Source organism: Pseudorca crassidens, chromosome 13, assembly GCF_039906515.1.
Source record: "Pseudorca crassidens isolate mPseCra1 chromosome 13, mPseCra1.hap1, whole genome shotgun sequence".
Lineage (NCBI taxonomy): Eukaryota > Metazoa > Chordata > Mammalia > Artiodactyla > Delphinidae > Pseudorca > Pseudorca crassidens.
The window spans coordinates 29,136,625-29,156,844 of NC_090308.1; positions in this window are offsets into that span (position 1 = coordinate 29,136,625).

Sequence of the window (20,220 nt, forward strand, 5' to 3'; positions counted from 1 at the left end):
CAGAAATTAGGCAAGTTTCTAATCTCTAACCTTCTGATGCATTAAAAATGATCTCTACCATAACACTTCAAATGCAGTTAATTATTGAAGCAGCAGTTTTGACTAATTTAGTTTACAGGGTGTTATATATTGATGTGAGACTCTAGGTAAAATATTTGTGCCTTGGCATCTCTAAAAATTATGAATATACTATTCCCAGATTCCAGATTTTTATAGAGTTAATTTAATTGAACCTCCAGTATTTTGCTAATATTAGTAATAACTTGGAATCACTATTTGAATTAATAAATTATTTTCTGAATTTTTCAAATGTTTTAGGGTTTGAGAGGACTTTATTTACAGGTTAAAATGCTTTCAAGTACTTGTATATTTTGAGTCAATTGCATTTTGCACATCCCCTTAACTGTTGTTATATGACAAGTCACAGAATCATTTCTGAATATTAAATGCAGCCTCACAGAAAATAAAACTTTGGGGTCTGGGAGAAGAGACAGTGATCTTAGCTTATGTTTCAGAGAGGTTTTCAGGACTTCAGGGCCATACCCTTCTGTAAAGAGGTCACAAGAGGCCAGAATTGGGGGCGGGAAGGGGGAAGCAAATTGCTAACCCAGTCAGTTTTCTTTGTCACTATTAAGCTCTCAGGAGAATCAGTATACTTTTATTAATGGATTGGACGTTTGCTATTAAAAACTCCATTTCTGGTATTTTTTGACAAAGTTGCATTTATATGAAGCATATACAAATCAGGTGTGCTAGAGTTAGCGTGATATCGCCCGGTTCTAGCTGGAGGGAGGGCTGAGATCGCCACTCAGTGGGACCTGGTTTGAAACTCGTTTCTCAGGATGGCTAAACCTCACCACACACCCTGCAGATGCAGCTGAGGGGAGACAAGCTTTTAGTCACCAAAGCTCTCATCTCCATTCCCAGTAAAACTGCTATAAATCAGTAGTCAGAGAAGGATGAAATGATATCTGTAACGTTAATATTTGAGAGAATATGCATAGTTTTTTTGAGGGGTTCAAAATTTGTACAGATATACACATACATACAAATATACAAAACACATATATGCTGCACGTATGTGTATATGAACTTGTTTTTATATGGCACCGTATGTGCTTCCTGTAATTCTTATTGCTTTACCTATAACTTTGTAACAATATCACACTTATCAAGGAGGTAGTTGCAGAAAAGCAGCTTATTCCCAGGAAGGATGCTATCACAGTGTGAAGCAAACTACCGTTTTCTAAAGCTTTAAATACTTCCTCCTCTGAACTGGCCCCCTTTTAGACTTCAAATAATCTTCATATTTGTGCAGTTAGAATAAATTCTGTGTTACATGAAATAATCATATTGAAGGATAATAACTAACCTTGCAGCTTCTCTACAAGTCATGCTACTTCTGACTTTATTTTGTGGACTAGTTCTTAGAGGAATTCCTGCATTGAGATTCGAACTCTGAAAGAGACTGGACGTTAGAGGGATTCCGAACAGTTAAAATGGACCGCCCTCTGGTGTCCCTTTAAAGTATTGTCAATCAGGAGACAAAAACCGTGAGCGTGTATTATTGAAGAGGAATCAAGCAAAAGTTTATGGAGTTTTTTCTCCTTTAAATGAATACATTGCAACAATTCCAAGGAAGCAGCTGTGAGATATTCTTGTGAACCCACCGAAGGAATCTCTTTATTCTTCTCTCACTCCTTAGTTTCTGTTGGTTTTATGTTACTGCTCTTTTCCCTCAAGTCTTAGCCAGTTCTTTCCCCATCCAAGCTTTAGACCCTATATCTTTTGGTCTCTGAGAGTAGCCATTCTAATCAGTTAGTCCATGAAAAAATATTTATTGAGCTTCTACTATGTGCCGGATACTGTGCTAATGGCTAAAAGAAAGATGGAGGAGATACTTAAAATTTTCTCTTTTGCTCTCGAATATTTGCTGGCTTACCAGGTTTTACTGATTATTTAGGGAAACCCACCAACTTGTAGGTAAACATAATATCAGCTTCCTCTTGCTCTTTGGGAATTCCAGTCACCCTTGAATTCTTCCCCCACATTTCTGAGAATCCTCAAAGTTGTCTCAAATGCGCTTGAGAATTATTCTCTTATACTCAAAGGTTAGCCAACCTTTCTTGGCAGAAATTGAATCCTGGAAGGATGAGGCATTCGTTCATATGGGAATCAAAAACTGGAAAAGGAGGTTGGAAAGGTGGAACATTGGGATCTGTTCAGAAAATGTTGGTTGGGGGGAAATATTATGTGGGTAAGTCCAGGAGCAAGAAGGCATCATGAAGATGCTCGACAATTGCAGTGTGAATGAGAACATGCAAAGTGTAGGGAGATGCACTGGAAAAATGTGTTATTAAACTCTGTGTGCATTATAATTCAGTCTACAAGTTGGCCTAGAGAGAGGAGGTGGCAACACTGCCATACCTTGGTGTCTCCCCTGTCTCTCTCCAAGTGATGAAAGGCCAGGGAAGTTGGCCAGCAATATCCCCAGGCCTGCACTTGGCATTAGAGTATAGTCGGAGTGGGTGATCCTAGAGGTACTCTTCAGAGGCAGTGTATGAGGGGGTTTTAGCTAGCATGAAAGGAAGCAGTACTGGACTGGATTATAAAATCCAAATTGAGAAAATCAAAAGGGGGCTGAGATGGAAACATAGTGCGTCAGGGACTGAAGGGGAAGCTACCTGAGAAGTACAAATGTGAAAGGAATTCATGGGGTCAGGGTTCTGCATCCCTCATGTTTTATGTTTGTTTTCAGTTTTGTCTTCTTTGGACTCCTTGTGGCCTATGCCACAATCTAGGGAACTGACATGCCACAAAAAAAGATTACGTCTCCAATTCATGTTGGTTCAAAGTCTGAAGATCCCCTGAACTTTGGGCTGAATGATGGAGGTAGTCTTTTGAAAATTAGTTTGCTTTTTTTTAACCTACATATCCCTTCCCTCTTTGAATCTTGAAGGTGGATAAGCAGTAGTGTACCTGTACAATCCAGAATCTGGAAATTGTTCATTAATTTGAGATGAAGTAGGATCGTAATCCATTCTCATCACATTCTCTGAAACTACGTCTTTTCATCTCTACTGTAGCACTTAGCAGTTGGAGTTTTGTAAGTTGTTTTCAGATCTACATAATCCCATTTGTATTGGAGCCCCTTAAAAGCAAAGACTATGTCTTATTCACTTTGTATTCTTAGCACCTAGCATAGAATGTGCTTGTTTTAAAAAATGAGATTTATAAATATTTTGTTGAGGAAATAAATTAATGAATGATAAAATTACATTCTAATAAATGGAGTGAGTGCAGATTAATTGTTTATATTTGGGTAACCATGTGTGAGGCCTTTAACTTTCTGTATGATATTGGGTCATCAGGAGCTTGAACAAATGAAAAATAAAAACCAAACAAGCATAATAAAATGTTCCATAGTGCTTAGTATATAAAATGCAATCCAAAAGCAGCCCCTGACTTCTTATCAAATTTAAATCATACAATGAATCTATTTACTCCATAAATCTCAAATGTGACACATTTTATAAGGAGAACCAAGTTTTAGTGGGCAGCACTAGGAATGAGGACAGATTTCTGATGATTGGTTACCTAGATTAAGACCAAGACGAACGAAATAGAAAAATCATAGATCTCGCTTCATGTCTTTCTGGAAGACCCATCTTTCTCATCTTTATTAAAAAATAATAATTTCTCTGAAATTTATAGACCTCAGGACATCTTTCTGATTGAGCACAAGTAAAAATTGAAATCTAGTCAAATTCAAATTTTTTTAAAAAGCTGGGTTTTTTTTTCTTCTTTATTTCCCCCTCCAGTAGATAATTTAAGTATTTTTTAATGGCTTATCTGAGTGATGGCCTCTGGTCTTGGTAAACCTGTTGACCCTACTGATTCTGCAGGTACAGTTATTTGAGAAGAACCAATGCCAGTTTTTTGAATGGCAATGTTTCACTTCCAAAAATTATAAGCCCTTTGCCTATTGGTGATTTATTATAATTTTAAGTTGGTTTATTTCTTGACAAATTGTAAACCTGGGATTCTGACACCAATATTTTACCTGAATAATAAAATAGATTCCCATTTAGGTCTTCCATGGTGTTTTTTTTATCATCCATAATCTTCTTTGGGGAGTACATGAGGAACCACCTAAGATTGCTCCTTTTGTTGTTATTTTGAAATGTTTGACTCTGTGCCTGGAAATCTACCATGCACAAATTGTAGGAAGGCAATAAATATTCTCAGTAAGATGGCTACTTGGCCGTGGGACCTGCACCTCGATATTACTACAGGAGTCCCCAACAGGTAAGCAAGGCACCCTAAAAATAGAGATAACCCTATTTAAGAAATAGAAAACTAAATTTTTTTTCTGCATACTTTTTCTTTAAAAAAATATTTGCTCTCTTGATATCTAATAAGATATTTACCAAGATTTGAGTATTTGGTTCACTTAAAATTTTTTAAATATCGATGAAAAGTTACAAACATTCGCCAAAGTAGAGTGAACAGTACAAGGGAACCCTCAGATTCAACAGTTTGCTACCTTTGTTTGACAATTCCTTCTTCTTTCCTTTGTTTTCTTTGGTGAAATATTTTAATATTTCAAATCCCACATCATATTATTTCACCTCTAGATATGTGCAATCTCAAAATGGACGGTTTTTTAAACATAAATGCTGTTACCACATCTAAAAAAATTAACAGTAGTTCTTGGTATCATAGGATATTTAATTCATAATCAATTTCCCAGATTGTACCGAAACGTGTTTTTACTGTTGGTTTGTTGAGGATGCAACATTCGATGTCTAAAATGTAGTTGAATCCCCACATGGGATACCAATTGACAAGAACATAAAGACAAATCACCTACATGAACTTGGTAACACTTTTAAATAGGATTGTATTTTACTATTCTCAATATCATCTACATATATTTGTAAAACGATAGTGCATATGTGTGAGATATTTTTCAGGCTACAGGTAGTACTTGATGACCATTTTGTACCCTCTCCTCAGGCTGTGAGTCCTTAATCTTGACTACATTTATTTATTTATTTAACATCTTTATTGGAGTATAATTGCTTTACAGTGGTGTGTTAGTTTCTGCTTTATAACAAAGTGAATCAGTTATACATATACGTATGTCCCCATATCTCTTCCCCTATTTCTTCTATTCAACATAGTGTTGGAAGTCCTAGCCAGAACAATTAGGCAAGAAAAATAATATAAAGGTATCCAAATTGAAAAGGGTGAAGTAAAATTATCTGTTTTTGCAGATGACATGATCTTATATGCAGAAAACACTTAAGATTTCACAGAAAAAACTGTCAAAAGTAATAACTTCAATAAAGTTGTAGGATATAAACCTAACCAAGGAGGTGAAAGACTACACATTGAAAACTATAAAATATTGCTACAATTGTTGTTAAAGGTACAAAGAAATGGAAAGTCATCTCATGTTTATGGATTGGAAGACTTAATATTGTTAAGATGGTCAATACTACAAAAAAAAAAAAAGTATCTACAGATTCAATGTATTCCCTATCAGAATCCCAATGGTATTTTTTTTTTTTTTTTTTTTTTTTTTTTGCGGTACGCGGGCCTCTCACTGTTGTGGCCTCTCCCATTGTGGAGCACAGGCTCCGGACGTGCAGGCTCAGCGGCCATGGCTCACGGGCCCAGCCGCTCCGCGGCATGTGGGATCTTCCCGAACCGGGGCACGAACCCGTGTCCCCTGCATCGGCAGGCGGACTCTCAACCACTGCGTCACCAGGGAAGCCCCCAATGGTATTTTTTGCAGAAAAAGAAAAATCTATCCTAATATTCATTTGGACTCTCAAGGAGCCTAGAATAACCAAAACAATTTTGAAAAAGAACAAAGATGGAAGACTTACACTTCCTGATTTCAAAACATATTACAAAGCTACAGTAATCAAAACAGTGTGGGGCTTCCCTGGTGGCACAGTGGTTGAGAGTCTGCCTGCCGATGCAGGGAACATGGGTTCGTGCCCCAGTCTGGGAGGATCCCACGTGCCGTGGAGCGACTAGGCCCGTGGGCCATGGCTGCTGAGCCTGCATGTCCGGAGCCTGTGCTCCACAACAGGAGAGGCCACAACAGTGAGAGGCCCACGTACTGCAAAAAAAAAAAAAAAAAAAAAAAAGTGTGGCACTGGCATAAAGGCAGACATAGAGTAGAATAGAATAGAGTAGAATAGAATAGAGAGCCTATAAACGAACCCTTGCATATGTGGTCAAATGATTTTTGACAAGAGTTCTGGGACTATTCAATGGGAAAGAATAGTCTCTTCAACAAATGGTATTGGGAATACACATGCAGAAGAATGAAGCTAGGCCCTTATCTGCTTTTCTACAAAAACTAAATTGAAATCAATTAAAGACCTAAATGTAAAACTCAAGATGATGAAACTCATAGAAGAAAACATAGGGGAAATTCTTCATGACACTGGATCTGGCAATGATTTATTGGATGTGACACCAAAGGCACAGACAACAAGAGCAAAAATAGACAAATGAGACTACATCAAACTTAAAATCTTTTTGCATCAAATGACACAATCAACAAAGTGAAAAGGCAACCTATGGAATGGGAGAATATATTTGTAAATTATATGTCTAATAATGGTTAATATCCAGAACATATAAAGTACTACAACTTAATGACAAAATATCAAATAACTCAATGCAAAAATGGGCAAAGGACTTGAATAAACATTTCTCCAAAGATGACATACAAATTGTCAGTAAGCACATGAGAGGATGACTCATTATTACTTATCATTGGAGAAATCAAATCAAAACCACATTTAGATATCACTTCACACTCACTAGCATGACTACTATCAAATAAACAGAAAATAACAAAAGTTATTGGCAATAAAACGTGTCAGCCAGGATGTGGAGAAATTGGAATCCTTGTGCATTGTTAGTGGGAACGTGAAATCATGCAGCCATTGTGGAAAACAGTATGGAGGTTCCTCAAAAAATTAAAAATAGAATTACCCTATGATCCTACTTCTGGGTATATATCCAGAAGAATTCAAAGCCAAGTCTTGAGAAGAGATTTGTACATCCATGTTTAGCCAAGAGATGGAAGCAATCAATCTCTCCATCATCAGATGAATAAATACATACAATGGAATATTACACAGCCTTAAAAAAGAAAGAAATCTTGTCACATTCTACAATATGTGATGGATGGGTATACATGGTTGAACCTTAAGGACGTTGTGCTAAGTGAAATAAACCAGTCACGGAAGGATAAATACCATATGAGTCTACTCATATGGAGTATCTAAAGTAGTCAGAATCATAGAAAAAAATTTGAAAGGTGATTGCTAAGGTCTGGAGGGATGTTTAATGGGTTATAGAGTTTCAGTTTTATAGGATGAAAAGGGTCGAGAGATCTGTTGCACAACAATGTGAATATACTTAACACCACTGAACCATACACTTAAAAGTGATTAGGATGGTAAATTTAATGCCACGTGGTGTTTTTTAACCAAAAAAAAAAAAAAAAAAGTGATTAAAGCACATTCCTTCTTATCAGTTTCCAAAGTTCAAAAAGCACAGCTTTGCTCAGTGAGTTATTTAATCAATGAACTCTCCAGTTTTCCTGAAAACACTGGTGATGACAAAAGTGATAGCACTTAATACCACCAAAATTTCACACTTCTGGCCATCTGCTTTTCAGAGTAAGTGAATCTTGAAGACAAATTAACATGTGGCGCATGAAAGAAAGGCAGAAAAATTGGGGCTCTGCCCAGACCTTCCAAGACCAGCACTATCCATTTGGTTTGAGAGCAGTATTCTTACATATGCGCAGCTCCTTCACATTCCAGGCCAAGTTATTTCTTTATAGAAACAGTCTCCTGTAGCTCAAGTCACCCCATGTTCCTCTGATATAATCATTCAGCCTGAAGCACAGCAACCTGCATACCTTATTGATTGCATCTCCTTTCAGATTTGGCTTTCAAACCCAACTTATTCTTCTTATGTGAGGTAGAGGATAGGTTAGAATAAGCAATACAATGTAAATCCTCATAGGGCCATAGAGGTTGAGTTCTTTTGTCAGGAAAGCTTTAGGCAAGCAACCCAGGGCATCCTTGGCATTTTAAAATAGATCAGTGGCTGGATCTGAAAGCAGCTCTTTTGCTCCTTCCCTGTTTACCCATTTCTGTCCCCCTCTAAACTTAAAAGCTTAATTATAGGAATGAGATCGCTAAGCAATTGAACCTAGGTAACTCCTGACTTATGCTCTCCTGAATGCACAACATGCCTTGTCTAACTTGTTGATTCTTTTCCTAAATAAAAAGAAGAATGAAGACTTAAGTAGTTAAAGAGTGATTAGCTCTCTACCCCCAACAGCCTCCTAAGGAATCCTACAGGCAGATCACACCAGCAAGATAACATCTGAAGGACGAGTCAGCCAGCCTGCCCCTGACGGAGAACGATGCAGAACCCAGCCTCCTACCTTGATGATTCACTGAGATTCTTCCCCCATTTTTTCCCTTTAAAAACTGCCGTGGCTGAGCAGACTCTTTGGAGTTGGTCTCTGGACACTCGTCCACCTTCTCCCCAGATTGCTGGCTTTTCTGATTAAAGTGACTTTCCCTTCTACTGACACTTGCCTCTCGAATTATTGGCTTGTGAGTGACGAGCAGCCGAACCTGGGTTTGGTAACAGACCAGCAGCAGCAGTACCTGGGAACCTAGTTAGAAATGCAAATTCTTCAGCCTCATCCGGACCTACTGAATCAAAAACTCTAGGGTGGGGTCCAGTGATCTGTGTTTTTGTAACCCTCCAGGTGATTCTGATGCCAGCTGAAATTTGAGAGCCATTGTTCTACATTGTCTGCCTCTATGTGACAGAGGCCAAATAAAACCTAAATTTTAACAGCAAATGTATAACAGCAACAGCAGTAACAGCAGGTGGCAGTGTTTGACTATTTCTGCCTTTTTTCTAGCTACCTGTACTCACTATAGGACAACTCAAATTGTCAGACCTGAAAAATGTATCGCTGGTTACTGGCCGTTTACTAAAAAACAAATTTCATTGCTATTTTTCTTTCCAAAAAAAAAAGAAGACAAAGCTTCATTTTTCTGAAAATGTAGAACCCAAATCTAAAAATAAAATATATATAGATATATTTTTTTTCCTTTGGGGAGCTTTTGCGAAATTAAACCTGGAGGGTTTTTTGTTTTTTTTTAATTGTGTTGCACCAAGATATCAAGATAATAAAGTGCATGGACAGGGACTTCTTAAGTATATTCACACAGAGTCAACAGAATTTGCATGCTTCCCCTACCACACCCAGCTAGCTGTACTTTTTATTTTTCTATTCTATGCAGTAGTGACTTTGACCTGTCCTATTTACATATGTGTCCCTGGTGTGAATCCTGAGCTTAAGGATAATTTAATATTTTGAAAAGGGATGATTGCAGTGCAAGCCAGAGTTTTAATTATAGCAAATGGGACGGAGTTGGAAAAGAACGATCACTGCTTTAAGAGATTATATGACATATGTATGATTTCAAGAGAGTCAGGCTTTCCGAAGTGAATGATTCCTTTTCTCATTACTGGATCGAGCACCAGCCACTTTCTGATCATCAGTGGCTACAGGGATTCAGTCCTGATCTGCCTCAAGTCTTCTAGAAGCCTGCCCTCCCAGTGACCCTACCTAGATCACAGCCCACTGCACTGGGCTTGCTCAAAGGAGATCGTCCTAGCTCTAGCCATGGCTTAGTCCCATTCACTGCACTCTTTAAGCACAAAGGGTTTTTTCTTTTAACATTATTGTACCCTGAAGGGCTTTTCTTGATAAATGGCCCCTTGAATGACACGTATAATAGCATGCAGTGCCTTCTCAAAGATGAATGACTACTGCCAGTGACAGCAGATTCAGTCAGGGCTACTGCTACCTATTACTGGAGCTCTGTTTTCTATGTTCTTTTATCTTTAACATCAATTTGTTCCTGTCAGCCATCATAAACTATAGAGGCAGGATTCCACGTACAAAGGCAATGTTTGAACTTCTCTAATGGCGGCATGTTAAATATACTCTCCTGATACCATGTCCCATTAATGTTGTGCTGCCGGGGGAGAGAAATCCATCAGTGCCTCTTCAGATCATAATCCTATCTTGTCTTGAGATCACGTTTCATTATTCCCCAAGCCAAGAATACATGGGGTCTGAGCCCCAGCCAAATAATGTGATTCTGGGACATAGATCAGGATTACTGAAGATAAAGTGGCCTGGCCATGAGGCGTACTGTAAGAACACATGTGCTTATTAGATTGCATCCCATGTCTGCAGCAGACGCCCTCCTGCCAAGACTGAATGCTACTAAGCACCTACCGCCCCTCGGCTCCCATGTGAGTCACAAGTTTGCTTTCACTCCAAAAGCAAAACATAACAGTGAGAGAGCTCAGGTCTGCTCAAGATCGACAAGCTGTCAGCTCGTCTGGGGACAGAGGGTGCCTCCCAGCTGATGCAGCACCCCAATAATGCCAAGTGGCGTCTGAGGCGTCCTCACAGCTGCAAGCTATTTCTTCCAGAATGAATCATCCATTCTCCTCTGAGTTCCTTGCAGTAGTCACCGTTGCTCACGTCATGCACATACACACGGAGGCTGCAAAGCCTCACACTTTGTTCCAAACATCTAAAAGGAGCTTTGGGCCTCGGTGTCCCCCTCCTTACATGGTAATGCTAGAGCTCTGAACCACTGACAGAGCAGGGCCCTATCTTTGAAGGAACATGGAAGTCAGAGGCAATATCAACAAAGACCTAGAGTAGCTTGTTTCTGTACTTGATAAAAATGTATTTAAGGCAGGTATACAGTCAACCACCTTTCAAATGGAGTTACGTGTACGGGATCACAAGGAACAAGTCATGAGCCTTGGAAGCACTTCGACATTCATGACTGAAATCCACTTGGTCTTAAGTGAAAAATGAAAGAGGCAGAAATGATTGCTCTGTAATTTTATCCTTCCATTTGCAGACAGTGAGGGATGGTCTCATAGTTTCTGAAAGTGTTGGGTGCAGATCATCTCCATCAAAATCACCTGGAGTGCTTGCTAAATGCTGATTCCTAGCCCTCATCATCAATCTACTGAATCAGAATCACTGAGTTGGGGGCCTTGGGAATCTGGATTTTAATAAGATTCTTGGGTAATCTTTTTGGACGCTGAATTTTGAGAACCATTTATCCAGGATCTTAAAAGACTTTCAGATTACTAATCACAATGGAATTCTCTGAAGAGTGATGGGGTGTAATGGGCTCCAACAATGCCTTCAATTAAACTTTCATGCATAATTGCCCAAATGTAGGTGGTTGTTCTCACGATGTATATGTACCGCCAACGTACAAATCTCTAACCGGCGATAATCAGGTCTTTTACTTCCGTTACATTTTCAGCAGTGACAGTGGCAATACAACTGTATGTAAACAAGACATACAATCTTGTGAAGCTAAACATAAAACAAGGCATAGAGGAAGTCAAGCAAAACTGAAAAACTTATTTGAATTTACTGTATTATAATTGAAGGACCATCTCACTGGTATTCAGTTGGGCGTAGATAAGTCTTCCCTGATTGCCTAATTTCACTGAAGCCCACAAGGACACCGCAAGGTCGATGAGAGCACTTAACTGGCTGTGGGCAAAGTTCTGTTCAGAGGACAGTGCTTCCAAACTGAGTTGAAACCGGGTGTGACCCAGAAGGCTAAGTGCTAGGAAAGATCCTGGCATGTACTAAGTGTTCAATAAATGCTTGTCACATGAAAATGAGAATTATGATTCCATTGCTTCTCCCTTTTTACTGATTCATAGCTTCTTCCACATTTCTATCCAGTTATTTTTTTCTTACTATCCCACATATTTGCCCTAACGATCGGAACCTAACAAATAATAGTAATACTTTAGTTGGAAACAGCCAGTGGTATAAATTAAGAGAAATGGTCACAGTGATTTTATCAGACATTACTTGTTACCATTTAGACAACTTCAAGCATTAGATCTAAGCAGAAACTCTAAGGTGATTAAGTTTTAGATAAAATCAAAATGCCCAAACCTCTAAAAAGACTGTCCTGAGAACCTTTACCACTTCTTTTTTCTACCCATAAACACTGTCTCAAACATGTTAGCTGAAAAAGAATATTTTACATGTATTATTACATGTGGTTCTAACGCCTCCCTTTATTTAGAAGGCTAGCTCTGCGAAGACAGGAACTAAAAATATACTCAATACTCTTTATAGGCGCAAGAAGGTTACAGGGTTTAGGTAGCTTGCAGGCAGTTAATAAATAGCTAAATACCAAATGAAAGACAGCCAGGATCCTGGCAAAAAATGTAGCCAGGAAACAGTACTCATGCCAAGAAGGGGCTGCTGGATAGTAAGGAGGACGCCTTAGGGAGAGACCAGTGGGAAGTTCTTGCTAGCAACAACGACAACAAAAGATTCAGAGCGAAATTCTTACTTACTCCCAAGGACTAGCCTGACTCTGGATATGCTGTTCTTGGAAAAAAGAAAGAAAGAAAAAAGAAACTCTAAATGGAAGTAAACAGATTTGAGACAAAGGTATTTGCACGAGTTCATCCAGCTTCTCGGCCTCTCTCCTATGCCTGCTGCAAGTGAATGACCCCTTCCCATCCTTCTCATCGGGAAACAGGTGTCTCCTGCCAATTAGGATTTAAAAATCAACAGGGGCTTCTTAAGAGAATGATGACAAGTCTAATTGCAAGAAGCAGCTGTTGAGACCTTGGCTACACTGGGGCGGGGTTTATTAATCCCCATTTTGCTGGGTCCCTGGCACCAAGCTGGGGTCAGCTCCCCTGTCACGGGGTCGAAGCTGTACAATGTAGGGCGAGGATTTAATGCCCTGAGCTAAGCAGGAGGGATGAGAGCACCCCACACTGATCCTGGGAGCTGGGAGTATACAAGTCAAGCGGACACAGAGGCACTGCCAACAGCAGCCTCCGTTGAAAGGGTTGCCACTGCTCTAGAACGTGAGCTGCATGTTTACATGAGGCCCTGTGAGTTATTCAATCTACCGTTTTTTCTGGCCTGTTTCTCTGGCACATATGCATATGCGTATATGCTCCAACATCACCTCCCCAGGAAGCCCTCTCTCCCAGTCCATCTCTCTGCTTCTGGAACACAGTCTTCAGGGCTGCACCCCACCCCTTCTTTGTGTGTTTTTATTATTTGCATGGACACCTGCCTCATTCATTACTAGAGTGCAAATTTTTAAGGACAGATATTTGTTTTTAATTGTCTTTGTAGCCTTATCATCTAACCTAGAACCTGCCATGTAGTAAGAGCTCAATAAATGTTTCTTTAAGCTCCCACCTCCCAAACCAGGAGGTGTGGAATCTATCTGCCAAAGCATCGCTAACAACTGCCAAGGCAAACAGGAGTCTCTGCTGCCGTCTAAGTCATTCCTTTAAAATGACAGCGAAGACAGGAAAGTCCAAGAAACATTCCTCTGGAAACACATGCAAACATTAATTCTGGAATGCCTTGGCATTCTCTCATAAGAATAGCTCAGTGAGAGCCCAGCAGAGACGAAAACGAAACCAGAGACTAACATTTGCTCCTAGAAACTTACAGACCTTAATATAGGCAGTGCTGGGAGGTCAGGGTCAAGTGGATTTACACGATGAAGAGTTTTCAGTAGAGAAATTCTACAAGTCCTATGAACACATTAAGGTCAGCTGCTGTATTAGTATATAGTCCATATACCAATGAAATCCTTTTAAATTAACATTTACTGGAATATTACTCTGTATTACCATTTTTTTTTCTCACCAATGGAACCCAAAGAGAAATAAGATTTTGCTTTTGTCTTAAGCTGCTTCCAGTAAGGGCGTAAAGCACTGTACGATGAGCATGAACGCACTGAATTCCATGTTCTACTAGCAGAATGAATTGCAAAACATAGGGAGATGATTTTAGCATGAGCAGTGTTCAGAAGACAAAAAGGATTTTTAGGAAGAGGAATTAATTAGCAAGAGCAATGAGAGTACAGGGTGTTTAAGGAAGAGCAAGCAATTTCCATGGGAAACGCCAAATCCAAATGGGCAGAGAGGAGGGTGAGTCAGTAGCATTGGTGTCACACTGTCATAGGAAGGAGTCTCTACCTAGTCCCTTAAGAGATCCTGGGGTCTTTAAAACAGACTTTCAAAGAGCAAGGAAACAAACTTAGTTCTGTTCTTTATCACCCCGGCGGTCTGGCTCACAGGTGATGTATTAGAAGGGTGTGGAGGAACTTTGGGTAATCCTCTTGGCAAAAATGAATTGAAATCTTTAATTAGGGCTAGGGCCAGAGGCGTGAGGTGAGGACAGAGATTTAAAGAACATTTCAGAAATAGTATTGCTAAGCCTGGAGAGGGAAGAAAGAAGGAAGGGTCATTACTAAGTCCAAGGCTTATAGTTTGGAGAACGAGGTGGACAATTATGGCATAAAAAAAGATTGGGAGTCCAAACTGTGTGTTGGACAGATTAAGGGCAGAATTTGTAAGTAAAGATAAACTTATAAAAGGCAGACAGATTTTACATAGGGGTGTGGGTCTATACTTAGTATAGAATGTTTCCTAAATAAAGTATTTTAACATCATGGGTCATCTTGTAGAAAAACAAGTGTACGCAAAGTGTCAAGTAAAGTTAGAGTCATTTTATAGTTTCAAATAATGTGTATATAGCGTCAAAAAAGGAAGAGGTCAACACATTGGATCCCGAAAATACAAAGTTGAATTTATTGCTTGCTGAAGTAGGAAGAACTCGGCTAGTCATACTGAGCAAAGAGAGATCTTACAAAGGGTTTGGGGAAGAACTTGGTTTGGGTGGTGTTGGTTACAGAGGCAAGACGAGGTTGCCACAGTCTTGGAAGCAGGGTTTTGTGTTGGTGAGGGGCAAGGGTAGTCTGATTTCAGCCTTAAAGCATGTTCACTAGAGTGTGTGTGCTGCGCAATTGCTGGCTTTGAAAATGTAAGGCTGTCATTGATTGGTTGGTTTTCAGAGTTGCTTCATTGCAGCAAGTCCTCATTGATTGATTAGGTAAGTTTAAAATCAGCTCTGGTGTTTGCTTGTTACCACCACCCTTTAACTGAAATTTATTGATTAAACAGGTTTAAAAGAATTTCTAGTCTTTACTGATTAGCAAAGCTTTAGAACTTTCAGGCTTTCCTGGGAGCATGGGGGGAACTTTTGTTTTTCTTTAATTATTCTCAATAGATATGAGACTGACGCAGTAACGACCTAATAGTCCATTTTGCTGCATTACTACTCTGAAAATCTAAAAATAAAAAGCTTCTTCAGTTTCGAAACTTCTCATAAAAACAGCAGACTATCAAGCAATCAAAGATTTCCAATATTGCCAAGTGTTTTAGATTTGTGGAATTTTACCTATTAATTAATTAATAAGGAATGAATTAATTATTAATTGATCTGCCATTATTTGGCTAGCACCTAACATGTCTTTTCATTTGGCTTACATTCATGGTGTTATGCGTTGTCTCATTCAATGGAGAAGATTCTAAATTCAGTACTGGAGTGAGACAGTTGAAATTCAGAATGTTCCTTACTGAACTTAGGGGCTACGTACATCTGTGTGCTGTGGGTTTCCTTTATAAATCATTGGTTGTGCCTGTCAAGCTGTTTAGATACTTTGAATTCTAAGGTAATTTTTGAGAAGACACCATTTGGTTCCCTTACAGCTGATGTCTGGGGCTATATGTGTTTCAGCTGGGGTGCTGGTCCTGACAGGCTGACAGAATGCTTGCTAAGTGGACGTCTAAACAGATGTCTCTGCGCACATATGCCATCTCTGCAGCAGATCAACAGAAGGCCTGCATTTTTTATATTGTGATGTAAGATTAGGAAGCCATTTTAGTTGGACACGGATAAAAAGTGGTTCCACTTCAAAAACTATTAAATTGGAAATTGTATTCATTTCCAAATACCACCCCATACAGCTCTCATTATAGCACTTATCCCAGGCCTTGTGGTTGTCTGTGCTTCTAACTGTATCCCTCTCCAAACTCCAAACACCTCTTGGGGACAAGGCCTCCTTCCTTTGCTATTTTGGCCCAGTGCCTAATAGAGGGCTTGACACATAATAGGTGCTTGATAAGTTTTTGTTGAGTAAATGAGTCAGTAAGTTTTTATTGCCAGATGCCAAAATATTTCTTAAATGTAAACAGAAGTCACATACTCCTTTTATTGATATTATGTTCATTTCCAATTTTCAATCAACTATAAATGCTCAAATCCCCAAATAGGAAAGAATATTGGAAACAATAATTTCTATTCCCCTTATTTTACTTTATAAGTGTTCCTGAAAAACAGAGGGGAAAAGAAAAGAATTTTTTTGATGAACCTTGAGGGCACTATGCTAAGTAAAAGAAGCCAGACCGAGAAAGACAAATACTGTATGATCTCATTTATATGTGAAATCTAAAAACAAAACAAACCCCCCCAAACTTATCGATGTAGAGAACAGATTAGTGGTTGTCAGAGGTGGGTGGGGTGGGGATGAGCACAATGGGTGAAGGTGTCAAAAGGTACAAACTTCCAGTTATAAAATAAATAAGTCCTGGGGATGTAATATACAACATGGTTAATACAGCTATAGTTAATACTATATTGTATATTTGAAAGTCTCTAAGAGAGTAGATCTTAAAAGTTCTCATCACAAAAAAAAAGTTTGTAACTGTGAGGTGATGGATGTTAACTAGATGTACTGTGGTGATCATCTCACAATATACACAAATAACAAATTATTATGTTATACACCTGAAACTAATATAATATTATATGTCAATTATATCTCAATTAAGGGAAAAAAACCCTAAAAGTAAGATCAAGAAATAGGTCTTTTGATTCTTAATCCTGTGCTTTTCCCATCATCCCAAATTGGTCTTTCTACACATAAAGAAATTTTTCCTATCAGTCCAAAACAGTTTCTAAGCATCATTTTTGTATCAACTTTATTGGACTATTTAAATTTAGAGTCCATATTTTCATTAAAATCAGATTCAGAGAGCAGAGTTCTTGTGATGGGTTCTTTGCCATACTAAACCACTAAAACATCTCCTCAATGATTGTCACTGGATACTTCAAGCTACTACTCTTAGCTTCTTCCTTTGTAGTCATCATATTACCAAAAGTGGGATCTGGCTGCTCGCCATTCTAAAGCCAATAAAGAGGCAAAGTTGGTGGAAAGGAAAGTTTGCTTTATTTCAGAGGCTGGCAACCAGAGGGAAGGGCAGACTCCTGTCCAAAGGCTGACTTCCCGACTGACAATCAGTGGGCAAGAGCTTTTTTGTATAGAAGGAGGGAGGGGCTACATGCAGAAACAGCACAGTTGGCTCTGACAGTCATCTTGAAATCGGTCATGAGGTGGTCTGATCAGCATCATCTTGATTGTTTCAAGTACAGTTAGTCTTCAGTTCCAGGGTCGGTTTGTTCCCATTTCTCTGAGGCCAGTTCTCGGAATTGTGGCAGCTTATGTCATGGCTATAATCTGGTCATCATGTAGTTACGTTCTTCCACCTGGTGGGGGTTTCAGTATCTACAAAACAGCTCAGAGGATACGGCTCAGAATATTATCTACAGCCCTTGAAAAGGAACTAAAGGTCCTTGACTTTGCTTAATGACTAAACTATTATTAGTTTGTCCTGTTTGACTGCTTTCCTTTGCTTCTCTATTTTCTCACTTCTCTGATTAAACTTATTCTTTGACTAAAGTTTTTCTACAGACAAAAGGCAGGTGGAAGACAGGGAGGGACGTGAGGGGGAAGGACCACAGGATCATGCTCTGTTTCAGTCACATAAAATATATCTCTAAAGAAAGGAATTCTAATGACAAAGAGAAGAAGGGGACAAATGATAAATCATATAATTTAAAGCAGATTTCAAGCTTGATTCAACATCAAAACATCTTGTAAACCCATAGTCAGATATGCTGAAGAGGCAATCTCTTGGTTTTCCTTGACTAGGTTTCAATCTGGCCTGTTCAAATCATTCATTCCTTCTTTCCTCAGGCATGAGCAAATATTACAATGCTTGACCTTAGAGACACTCTTGTTGACAGGCAAAAAGGGGAGCGTGACTTTAGTAAGAAGGAAGTAAGCTAGAATATTTTGGCATATGCGGCTTTTACAAGTTGTTCGTGAACTGAATCACACTTTATAGAAATTGAAGAGCATCTGCTGCTAAAGAATCTTGGGATAAATCTTTTGTAAGTGAAAAAAAAACAGTAAAAGTACACATATTAAAATGTCCTTAATGCCGCTCTGAGCTGCTGACATTTGGCTCCTGATATAAAACCAAGTAATAGGCTCATGGCCTCCCTTTTTGCCTTGAAATGGAACACCCACTTGACTTGGAAAGATCTAGGGACATCCTTATTCCATTGCCCTAAGCAATACAAATAATGCAAAATTGGCAGTGGTAATTACTTGTAGACAGTAGAAGAAACCAACATGACTTTAAATTTTGCAGCTAAATTTTGGGGTAATTTGTTACACAGAAATGGCTAACTAATACATGGGGTAGACAAGTAAGTCTTTCTCCATCAGCTTTTCTGATATAGCTGGGTAGAGGAAACTTAGTCTCCAAAATCATACCATTTAACCTATTGTCTGCCTCAGCTCACATGAGGATGGATAAAGACTTCATCTCAGGCTAGAGCACTAGTGTCCAAACTTGCTTCTACTATATCAAATATGAAGAGAAAAGAGACTGATAACTCTCTTTTTCACAATTTAGCAATTGTGGTGCAAACATTCCCTCTCAAGCCCTTTACTCTTCTTAAGCCTCTGAGGAGTGGTTACTTGTAGACGATTCTAAGTTATTACATCCCTACAGGCAGTTTGCACAGTATTTATTGAGCAGCTTTTAATGATGAATAGAGTGAGAAATACCAGGCAAAGAATATGGTAATAACAGTACATAAATTTTATTTTCATTTAGCATGAAAACACCTGATTTCCTTCAACATTGTAAACATGTCACATTATTAGGCAGTGAAAGTCTGATGAATTTAAACATTTATTTAGACATTGTTTTGAATGGAAAAGGTACTTTAATTCGACTTGCCTCCACTACTCCAGATCATTTTATTTTTGTTTTATTTCACTTTGGTTGGGTTTAATTAAAAACAAATATCTCAAGGAGAGAAAGCAACTGGAAATTTTTCTCAGGATGGGATTGGTTATTTTAAAGATATTTCTCTTCTTATTCTCTTTAGAACAGACAGAGAAACTCAAGATAGCATACTTTATGGTCAGATTTTGGCAAATAGCTCATGTTTTGTAGTTAATAAATATGATTCAAGCTAAGTGTTTAGAAGGAAACTCTTGCTAGACCATTGTTTTAAACAAAACATAAAAAAGGCACTAATTAATTATGTACAATTTGGTTATTAAAGAAGGGAATTTCAGGCTAGGAAGGTGACTTATTCCTATACATAATGTTAAAGAAATAAGTACCTACAAGCTTAAATTACTGCCCTGTAAAAAGGCCAACAGACAACAGCCTCACAACTGTCAAGGTCATGAGTTGTTTCATTACTATGATGTGTTCTCCAGCATTAAGTTTCTGTCAGTTGTTGTAATAGAAACTCTTACTTTTAGGGTTTAGCATTCAGCTGTTAAAAAAAAAAGGTTCTGGTTGATCTAAAAACAAAGTAAATAAGCTCTCAGGGTGTGCGCCTTATGAGTGTTTTGGGTTACATGAAAATAGGGGAAAAGAGAAAACCTGTACAAGTTCTAACTATCATGTTAGTTCTCATCATACAGAATGTTGGGGACTTGCTGTGGCTTAGCAGTGCCCTTTTTGCTAAACACATTGTGTGCCTATCAGAGGGACTGTCATGAGTCAGGGTGATAGGCTAAACATTTTTCCAAAGAAAGGAAAAGTAAAGAGTGGTCACAGGATTTGGCATCCAGTTGACTAAGTTTGTTCTAAACTGCTTTTCACAGATGATTAGGTGATGTGGTCACTGGATTTAGGGCAGGGAGGATGAGGGAAGCAGATGGAGCTCTGAGATTCCAGGCCTACATATCTGTGTTCTCAGGACGTATGGCCAATTTATAGGGTGACATAAAGTGAGGTGCCAGGATTGATCAAGGGCACTGTAATGTAGAGGGGGGAATATTTGAAAGTAACAATTTAAAACTATTCTAAGATATTTTAGAT